The 11,847-nt window shown below is 32.0% G+C and overlaps 1 pseudogene; it reads right to left on the reverse strand.

Moving 5' to 3' along the window:
- Window positions 1-570: 570 nt before the first annotated feature.
- Window positions 571-1,404, reverse strand: LOC147510528 (pentatricopeptide repeat-containing protein At3g51320 pseudogene; annotated as a pseudogene).
- Between the last annotated feature and the right edge of the window lie 10,443 nt (window positions 1,405-11,847).

The raw sequence follows: 11,847 nt of genomic DNA on the forward strand, positions 1-11,847 counted from the left end.
ATGAAATGATGTGTTGAGTTTTATTGGTGGATTACTTTGGGGTACTAATTTTGTTTGAATTATGGACGCAAATCTTTGATCTTTCATGTAATGTCAGTTTGTCTTTGAATTCCGGATGAAACTTTTGGATACTATCTTTGAATTCTAGATATAATGCAAGAAATGAGCCTGATTAGTTTGTCAGTTTGTCAAATTTTCATAGCTATGCCAGAAAACAGTTTATTAGAATTCATATTTGCATATGTAAATTTACATTTCATAGCCTGTGTCACCAGTCAGATGACAGGAAAAAAACGTATGTGAAAATCAATGTGTACATGTAAATTCATATTTACATATGAAAATTCAAATTTACATAACCTGTGTCACTTGTCAGATGTCAGAAAAAATGTCTATGAAATTTCATATTCGCATATGTAAATTTGTATTCACATATGTAACTTCATATTTGCATATGCCAATTCATATTTCTATAACCCGCGTCACCTGGTTAGAACTCAAATGTCAAAAAAACGTCTATAAAAATTTAGTGACTGTAAATATAGTTTTACAAAATGTGTCTATATAACATCAAAATGAGCAATCAAATATATTATGCATTGCTTCTTGAACGAGCCCAACACCAAAATAGAGATTCGCCATGCACCAATAGTGGGCAAACTTGAGCTTCAAATTATACACAGATGACATTTGGTTGAAGTAACTTCTTCCATCCGACAACAATCCTCCACGAGCACAAGCACATAAAACACCGATGAAAGTAATCTCATATGGGATAACAAGTTGCTCTGCTGCTTTTGATATTTTCCTTTCCTTCCTACCACCACCATAATCATCATCGTAATGCATTATTCCAGTCATTTCATGAAACAGACTTATGCTATCGTCTGGACAGCCATGAATGCAATACCCCAATATCATTGCATTCCAAGAAACAATATTTCTCACCAACACACTATCGAAAACTCTTCTCGCAGCATCCACCCTCCTACATTTACTATACATGTCTTTCAAAGCTATTTTAATAATCAAAGTTGACATGCCAAAGTTCTTGATCATCGACCCATGAACAGATTTATCTTCCTTCAACCTAGCCAATCGACCGCAAGCAGTAAGCACAACAACAAAAGTCGTATCAGTCCCTCTGACGCCCATCTTAATCATCTCACGAAACAACTTCAACCCATATCCCGGGTTGTGTGCTTTGTTTAAATATCCAGATATCATAATGTTCCAAGAACCCACATTTTTCATTGGCATTTGATAAAAAATCCGGTGTGCAGTATCCACATCACCCACTCTTACATAACCATTAATAATTGAGTTCCAAGAAGCAGAATCTCTATTAGACATAGAATAAAACAAACGGGACACGGAATGTATAAGACCGAAAGAAGCATACATATGAATCAAAGAATTGTGAACATGAACAACATTGTGGTAACCAAATTTAATAGCGTGAGAATGACAGATGAGTCCGACGTGGGTAGAAAGTGAGTTGGCACAAGAAATGAGTAAAAGTGGGAATGTGAAGCTATTGGGATGAAAACGACATTTAGAAAGCAAGTTAAAGTACAAGGGAACGACGAGGTGGGAAATGGAAGAAGAAGAGTATGCTTTGAGTACAGTATTGATGCAGAAGGCATCGAAAAATTTAAGGTTGAAATCGGTGTGTTCTTCGCCATTGTTACCGGTAAAAAATATTGAGAACAAACCCAAAAACGAACGAGTGGTCTGGCTGAAAAGAGAAAGGGTAAAAAAGTAAATAAATTTTGTTTCGAAATAAAAAATAGACCGAGATTCATTAGTTTCACAAAAATGGGGAGTTTATTTAATGGGGGGTTAAAAATAAGGGGGTTAAGTGGGTTGGGTCGACTTGAGGGAGGTTTAGCATAACAGGCTAGGAAGCAGGGGTGTGAGCCCCATTTTGGAGATAACGCAAGCTTTGGATAAAATTAGAAAGTAAACAACAAGGATTCAACTTGCTATGGTACAGTTTTGCATTTTAAAAAATCAACTTTGTTGATTGTTTATTGAGCCATAAGGCATTGTAGCTCTGCATTTGCATTCTTCGTGGTAATAAGGTAGCCGATTTGAACTTTATTTATGTTTTAAGTCTATCGGACTGACATGCACCACATCTACCCGACAATTAGAGAATGAGCTTATGTAGTTTGCTAAGGCTTCGCATTTGTTGTCCTTTTAATTATATATGTCAACACATTTTAAGATGCTTCATAATGTGGATAGTTCTTTAGTTCTAGGATTCCTTTCTTTGATCAGTTACTTACTTTTGCTACTATTGTATGATTTGTATTTAGAGATTAAACTTAAAATGTATATTGGACATAAAATCGTTTGAATGTGACCTTTTGGTTCATTTGTGGTTAAGGTGTTTGATAGTTTCAAAGTTGAACAAAAGCATTATTAGTCAGACTTTACCTAAAACCAAACACAATATCACCAACAACTGACATTTTACATGAAAACTCAACCCCGAGATAGTCTGACCAATACTCATAGTACAATAAATCTTCCCACAAATATGGTTAAAATCAAGTTCTATGCACCTGAGGAATACATGAGCACTTTGAGGAGTGCATAATGGTTGACTATATAACATATTCACTGATACAGATGATGACTACAAAATAGTTCTACCTAACTCACACAATCATCAACAACCTATTAAAAGTATAAATTGTAGATCGAAAGATTGAGAAATACACGTGAAAGTACCTCAAACCATTCTAATATGCAGCCACTTCGAACTGGGCCATAACCAAGGTTGAATTCAAAAGAACTGCAACACCAAGATCATCACGTAACTGCAATCACCGTTATAATCCATAACAAACATTACAATACACTTCTTTATTTTCTCGAGCATATCTTAGAAAAAATAAGATGAAATATCTATGTACAAACTACAAAGGAAAAAGGCTTCCATATCATTGTGCATACTACCTCTCTTTTAAGAGTTGCTCAATGGTTTTTTAGAAATGGGGGGTTATCTCAAAACACTACACACTTATGGGAGGTTAACTCAAAAAATCCCTATAAACTTATGTGTATAAACATGTGTTCTTAAATCGCAAGCAAACAGTAAAAAGTTCCCCCTCAATGCGTGTTTATTTGGAATGCTTATAAGTTATAACCCAATGAGGCTCAAACCACACTAATAGGACCATAGGAAGCTACTCTGAAAAGATTGGCAAAGGACTTGCAGGATTTAAATGATGGGTGGGTGGAAAAGAAATCCATGGGAAACATTATGTAGTATTTTGTGGTAATTGCAAGGAAATCCTGAAGTTACAACCAAATAGGGTGATTGATGCCAGACCATACATATCAAATCCGAATTGTCCAATTGATAGGTCGTCTTGAATTGATGTAACATATAAGTAATGATTTTAGTAATTAGCTTTCGGCTGCTAATGCAGACAATAACAGCAACTCTGATGAGTTTAGACATTCAGACCACCCAACTGTGGGCTTAAAGTTGAAACTCCACACCAATTGGTGACTGTTAATGCTTGTGTTGCGGTTGTTTACTTAATTATTTGTATGGTTATTTTTATGCCAAATTGCCAATAAAACAATTAGTGAGTAAATTGACTACATCAACATTAGTATCGTGCTGTTACATCTTACACTATCATAAACTGAACTCCCATCTCAATTGATAAATCAACTATTGTAACGTCATAGTTAGTCAGTGTCATAATCAACAATAGTAAGAAAAGTAGTTAGAGTTTTATAACTTTGAAGTATTTATTTGACTGTATAACAAATCATACTTTTGTGTGCAGTACATACATACCTTTAGTTTCCGTGTTAATATTATTCACTTCATTGAGATTGTCTGTTGTTGCCTGGAGTCAGCATTTATAAATACCACGCTAACTTCCTTCATCAACTTAAAAATTGAATTGCTCCCAGGAAAAAATCAAATAGAAAACATATAGAACTGTTCCTTATATCTTATGTCTAAGTCAATTTGTCACTAAAAAAATACACAAGTGCATTTAGAAAGCATTAATATAGTGAATCAGGGCATTAATGTAAGAATCTTCATGTGTGGTAATAGAGTCGATGCACACTTGTGGCTTCCATGAAGTATTTAACATACTCAAAGTTCAACTTACTTTAAAAAGCAAGGCCCTCTCAAGAGGAACCTTTGCAAGAGTAAATGAACTCCATTAAATACCATTATGTTAAGAAACTCAAAAAGGTGGCTGAGGCAATTGAAGGCTAGTTTAGATATACATTAGGTATAAACAAATTTATAATTTTGCAATGAAGAGAAGACGCTATACAAATGTAGGTACTCAGGGAAAGCAACTAGTTGCTTTTTTCATACTATCACACATTTAAGTAGGTGAAATTTGATGTCAAATTCAATATGGTTTAATCATAGAACAATGAGCGCAACATCAAAATTTTGGATCCACTCTACCTAAGAGGCAACTCCTAAAAACATCTTCCATATAAGTTTCTCAAATAGTGGGCATACTATCTAATCACCGTAATACTGACTACACTTAGTTATGCATGGCTATTGAAAATGTACTTGGGAAGCATAAAACTATGGAAAATCAATTATATTGGAGCAAAGGTGTTAGAGTGTTACCATGTAAGAGAGAATGTAGGCTGTCACTGGTGAGATAATTATAGAGCATAAGCAAATCATATCCGAACTCAAATCTGAAAACGTAATATAATTAGCTTATTTCATTTTTTTTCACTGACAAAGCCATTCAAGATGATCTTTCTAATGAAAAAAGAAAAGAAAAAATGAGGTAAAATTTAGTTATCCTATTATGCTTTATTCCAAGCTTCAAATTCATCATCATCTGATGATGGTAATATTCACAACTTATAATAAACTATAACCAAAAATCCTACAACTGCAGAAGTTAATAGAGTCGTTGATACTTGGACGATTAAAAAATTGATTTGTAAAAACGGTGGAAGAAACCCCAAGACAGTATATATACTAAGAACATCTTACTAAAAGACTTACAATCCTCATAGTGATTTGAATATGCCGTTCTTGTACAATTGTTATTCCAAATTTCCATTATTGCACTTGAAAGATATTTCAAGATCAGGAAGAGATTAAAAAGTTAAATGGGGGCATGCTTGACACAAATTAATTTCCTTTTTTTAAACATTACAAATTAGTAAAATAAATCAATCGATAAACTTTATGAAAATAGAAGTTCAAAGAGAATGAAGAAACCTTGATTCGATTTTAAGCTACTAATTGTAAAAGATGTAGTATAACTTATAGTAGTACTCAGGCTAGATGTAACAACAGTCTAAAGTTATAGAACATAAAGGAGGACTAATGGTGGGAAGTGTCCCTATAACTCGAGCAAACAGAATCGACATTTATCTAATAGCCTCAACATCCCCCAACAAATATGAAACAATAAATACTACAAAAACATGCTTAGACGATGCATTTTTTCCTATCTATAAATATCGTTCACCAGCTCTATGTTTATAGCAACAACTATGAATTATCAGACTAAATATATCAAGCCAAGTATCCAACAACCATAGGAATCACGTAAGCAATCTAGAAACCTAGATATACCATAGTGAAATGAAATGCAGGGAAAAAACAAAGAAGAAGGAAGAGGGGAAAATAAAGGAAAAATTGATATCTCTGCTAGGTTGCACGATGGGGTTTGACGTGAGAGGGTTAAATTCTACAACAAATTCGAATACAAAATTCAAAATTCCTTCACATTTTTAAAAACTAAAGAGGAAAACATAAATAAAAGCAACGCATGGAAATCGAATGACCAAAATTTACAACAACAAAAATTAAAGCAACATGAAAAAGAAAGATGATACCTTTGATATGACGAATGTTTTTTTTTGGGTGACTGAATGTTGCAATTTGTAAAGTTTGTTGGAGAATGAGAGTTGGAGACGAATTGATGGAGTGATGAATTCCTAAATTTGTATTATGTTTTTTTGTTTTTAGGGTGGGGTTTTGACGAAGCTTTTTAGAGGTTTGTTGTTTTGTTGGGTTAAGAAGGGCGAACAATTGAAAATATGAAAATAGGGCGTGGATTTCCTTATTTTTTTGCCGAATGATTGTTTTTTGCTAAAAAAGCCTAATGTGTCCACATGGAGTAAAACCCTCTGTTGATGTGTTTCAATGGGGGCATTCTCAACTATATATATATATATATATTATAGCTCTACCCTCTTCAATTGAGAAAATGTTTCTAGAGTGTCCACGTGTCATGGCTAATTAAGAAAAAGTAGGAGACAAAATAGGATTTATATATATATTAGAGTTCTACCCTTGAGGAAGCGTTTCTAGAGTGTCCACGTGTTATGGCTAATTAAGAAAAAGTAGGAGATAAAATAGAAAACAAATATTTATCTTTATCCTTAGATATATATTCCTAAACTCTATTACTAAATATAAAAAAGTACGATATAAATAAGGAAACAATCCCATATAAAGTTTCACAGACTCTCTAACTTTTCCTAAACACTATAGCTAATTACAAAAAAAAAAAATCTCATCTAGAGTTTCACAGAATCTCCAACTTTTTCTAAACAATATAGCTAATTAATTACGAAAAAAAAATAGGAGACAAAAAACTAAATTGCTAAAAACAATAATTTCCATCGAAAACGATTTTCCTAAAACTCTTTCGATTTGATGTGCCATCCACTATGTGATTTAGACATTTATTCAGTTAAGGATTCAAAAAATCACAATTACAGCCACATAATTACGACATATTTCAATTCTTTAGATATATATTATAGTTATATCCTCACCAATCTATTTTTTTGGAACATTTGCAGGAACTCCAGTTTTTTCTAAACTCTATTACTATTTATAAAAAAAAAAAAATATAAATAAGAAAACAATCCCATATAAAGTTTTAGAGAGTCTCTAACTTTTTCTAAAAAGTATAACTAATTATGAAAAAATAATCTCATCTAGAGTGTCACATAGTCTCCAACTTTTCCTAAACAATATAGCTAATTATGGAAAAAAAAATATAAGACAAAAAACTAAATTGGTAAAAACAATAGTTTCCACCGAAAACGATTTTCCTAAAACCCTTTCGATTTGATGCGCCATCCACAATGGGATTTAAATATTTATTCATAATTAATGATTCCAAAAATCACAATTCTAGCCACAATAATTATGACATATTCCAATTAAATTTATAAATTTATAAATTTTCATTATATATATAAATTTGATGTAACTGCATTGAACTAACCTCAAAAAATAATTAACGGGAAATCGAAAACTAGATGTAAATGCAAGCATTAAACTAATCTTAAAAAGTAATTAATAGAAAATTGGAATATGGATACAACTGCATTAAACTAACCTCAAAGAATAATTAACGAGAAATCAAAACTTGGATGCAAATACATCAAACTAATATAAAAAAATAATTGTCGGGAAATCGGATCTGGATGCAAATGCATTGAACTAACCTTCAAAGATTAAATTAATAGGAAATCAAAAACTGGATGCAACTGCATTGAACTAACCTCAAAGAAAAATTAATTATAAATTGGAAACATGATGCAAATGCGTGAAACTAATCTTAAAGAATAATTAACGGGAAATCGAAACCGGGTTTGCAAAATCAAGAAACTAATCTTAAAAAATAAACTAAATACAAATGCATTGAACTAACCTCAAGAAATAATTAACAGGAAATTGGAAACTGGATGCAAATTCATTAAATTAATATCAAACAATAATTAACAAAAAATCGGAAACTAGATGCAAATGCAACCTTATCAAATAATAAACGAGAAATCAAAAATTGTATGCAAATGCATTAAACTAATCTCACAGAATAATTAACTGGAAATCAGAAACTGGATGCAAATGCATTGAGCTGACCTCAAAGAACAATTAACAAGGAATTGGAAATTGGATGCAAATGTATTGAACTAACTGTAAAGAATAATTAACGAGAAATCGGAAACTAGATGCAACCGCGTTGAACTAACCTAAAACAAAATAACGAAAATCAGAAATTAGATTCAACTGCATTGAACTAACCTCAAAATATAAATAACGAAAAATCAGAAACTGGATGCAAATGCATTGAACTAACCTCAAAACATAGTTGGATTATATGTTGTGAGAATGTCTCGATAAGTATAGTTTTGCATTTAAAATTGTGTTTATCTTATCTCTTTCCGTATGATTGGTAACTTCTTGCTATTCAAGTAGCTTCAATATATATGAACTTCGCCTTATTAGGCAATCTCACAAAACTTCAATTATTAAACAACAAAATGAAATTGAATGGTTTTATCAAATGTGAGTTTTTTTTTAATGGAGAGTGAGGTTTTCACGTTATAAGAAATTTGGATGAGTGACAAATATAATATTAATATATAATAGTTCTGCATATTTGCAAATATTTTTTAGAATAATTAATATAACAACACTCGTTCATAGATAATCTTTGCAGATTCCACATAGTGAGTCATGCATAATTTAAAGAATAATTAACGGGAAATTGGGAACTAGATAATCTTTGATGATCCAACATAGTAAATCAAACATAATTTATTTTTTATGTCATGTTTGGAAGGACACTATAGATAGATCAGTAGAAGTTGATATTACACACCACATTGGATAATTAAAAGAAAATCGAAAACTAGATTCAAATACATAACTAAACTCAAAGAGTAATTAACGGGAAATCGAAAACTTTATGCAAATGCAATAAACTAAACTCAAAAAGTAATTAACTAGAAATCGAAAACTGGATGCAATTGCATTAAACTAACGCCAGAGAACAACTAACGAAAAATTAGAAAATAGATGCAAATCCTTGAAAAATATTTAATGGAAAATTGTAAACGGTATGCATTAAACATTAAACAAACCTCAAATAATAATTAATGGGAAACCAGAAACTAGATGCAAATGCATTGAACTAAACTCAAAAAATAATTAACATAAAATCAAAAACCAAATGTAACTGCATTGAACTAACCTCATAGAATAATTGGTGGGAAATCAGAAACTAAATGCAAATATGCACTGAAATAACCTCAAAAAATAGTTAACGAGAAATCAGAAACCGAATGTAATTGCATCGAACTAACCTTAAAGCATAAATAATAAATTGGATGCAAATGCATTGAACTAACCTCAAGAAATAATTAACGGGAAATCAGAAATTGGATGCAAATTCATTGAACTAACCTAAAACAATAATTAACTGGAAATCGGGAACTAGATGCAAATGCAATCTTATCAAATAATAAACGAGAAATCGAAAAATGGATGCAAATACGTTAAACTAATCTCACAGAATAATTAACCGGAAATCAAAAACTTGATGCAAATGCATTGAACTGACCTCAAAGAACAATTAGCATGAAATTGAAAATTGGATGCAGATGTATTGAACTAACCACAAATAATAATTAATGAGAAATCTGAAACTGGATGCAACTGTATTGAACTAACCTCAAAAAATAAATAACGGGAATCGAAAATTGGATGCAATTGCATTCAACTAACCTCAAAATATAAATAACGAAAAATCAAAAATTGGATGCAGATGTATTGAACTAATCTCAAAGAGTAATTAACGGGAGATTGGAACCTTGATGCAAATGCATTGAACTAATCTCAAAGACTAATTAATTAAACATAAAAAATTGGATGCAACTGTACTAAATTAACTTTAATGAATAACTAATGGAAAATTATAAAGTTAATGCAATTGCACTGAACCAACCTCAAATAATAATTAACGGGAAATCGAAAACTTGATGCAATTGCATTGAACTAACCTCACAGAATAATTAATGAGAAATTGGAAACTGAATGCAATGTACTACATTGAACTAACTTCAAAGAATAATTAATGAAAAATCATAAACTTAATGCAAATACATTGAACTAATAACCTTAAAACATGTTTGTATTATAAGTAGAGGGAATAAATGTCTCGACAAATATAGTTTTTCATTTTAAGTAGTGTTTATCATAATTTTTTTATTATGATTAAGAATGTCATGCTATTCAAGTAGCTTCAATATTATCTTCGTCACATTAGACATTCTCACAAAATTTCAATCAAACTTATATTATTAAACCTAATAACAAATAGAAGTCGATGAGTTTTATCAAGGTTTGATGCTTCATTTTTATAGAGAGTGGTGCAAGAAATTTAATGACTGATTAATATAATTTTCATATCTCATAGCTATGCATAGTTGCTAATATTTTACAATAATTTAATATAACGGCACCTGTTCGTAGGACGGGTTCGAAAGCTAGTCAATATTATAGGTGTTTGATTTTTGATGATCACACAGTCATTGGGCATTTGGGCCTGAACACTACGACAACGAAATAAATATTGTCAGTTGTCAAAGTCTGAAAGGTGTTCACATGTTGCTATGTTAGAAGTTCCAAAGTTCTGGAACATAAATTGAGTTATGACTTATGTTTGACCAATCAAAACAAACAGTGAGAATTCTTGATTCTAGGGTTAGCCAGGGTGTATGCTCAACCCCCTCTGCCCGGCTTTGTTACTGGCGTGAATGGATGATAACTCATCAATATGTTTTCTAAAGTTGTAAGAGATTATTTTGTTTTTGTTTCTTGTGATGCTTTCTTTTTAATGATTATGTTTATTGTTATTGTGTCTTAGACTTGTTGATGATAGACTAAAACCTCATTTTCTGACAGGTTCACATGGTTTGGCTAGGCCGATCTTTTTCTGACGTCGGACGATTGCTGGGTTCTTTTGTGCGGTAAGAAACTAATCTCCACTATTTCATTATGATTATCTTATATATTTTGTTTTACTTGATAAAAAGATGCACACTAATTACGACAACAAAAAGTGAGTTGGAGATTTTGTATTCGAAACCTTTGTAATTGGTATTTAGCCTGTCTTATGGGCTTATTATGGTTAGGCTTGATACGTCTTTCTCTTTGGAGGCATTATTTGTAAACATAATCTAATTATAATTCAAGAATTGGTACGTACTGAGGGTTGTTCGTCCTGTTTTTGCTAGTACATATGGTGTAATAAGAGAAATTAAGATTGAAAATGGATAGTAGAGCCTTGACCTCTAGTTAACACATAGTGCTAAAAGATAATAGATGAATGAGAATCTCCTTTTTCTTCTTGCGCACCTGATAATCCAAAATTGCTTGTGGCTTTGGGTAAAGAGTTTCTGCAGGACTTTGTGCAATAGGAAGTTCAATTTGGATAGAAATATTTTCCCCAATTTTTTTCTTCAGCAAGGAAACATAGAACACTGGCTAAATTCGGGTCTCTGTCAAAAGTTCCAACTTGTAAGAAAAGTAAGCAACTGCTCCTATTTTTTCCAAAACTTTGAAAGGCCCGTAGTACTTGGGAGAAAGTTTGAGATTTTTCCACATGGATAGTGAAGTTTGATGATATGGTTGAAGCTTTAGGTTAACCCAGTCTCCTTTTGCAAACTCACCATTTATATGGTGACAATCATAAACCATTTCCATGTGGGAATGGGCTTCCTTGAGAGTAGTTTGCAAAACTTTAATGATCTGATCTTGATTTATCAATTGTCTTTCCACAGAATCAACAACAGTCATTCCCGAAATGTATGATAGTAAAGTGGGTGGTGGTCGTCCATAAACAACTTGGAAAGGAGTAGTTTCAATAGCCGAATACCAACTAGTATTATAGCAATACTCAGCCCATGATAACCACTTAATCCATTCGCGAGGCTGAGAACGTGTGAAGCATCGAAAACACATCTCTACCGTTCGGTTCACCACTCCACTTTGGCCATCACTTTTAGGGT

This window comes from Coptis chinensis, chromosome 3, assembly GCF_015680905.1.
Source record: "Coptis chinensis isolate HL-2020 chromosome 3, ASM1568090v1, whole genome shotgun sequence".
NCBI classification, from domain to species: domain Eukaryota; kingdom Viridiplantae; phylum Streptophyta; class Magnoliopsida; order Ranunculales; family Ranunculaceae; genus Coptis; species Coptis chinensis.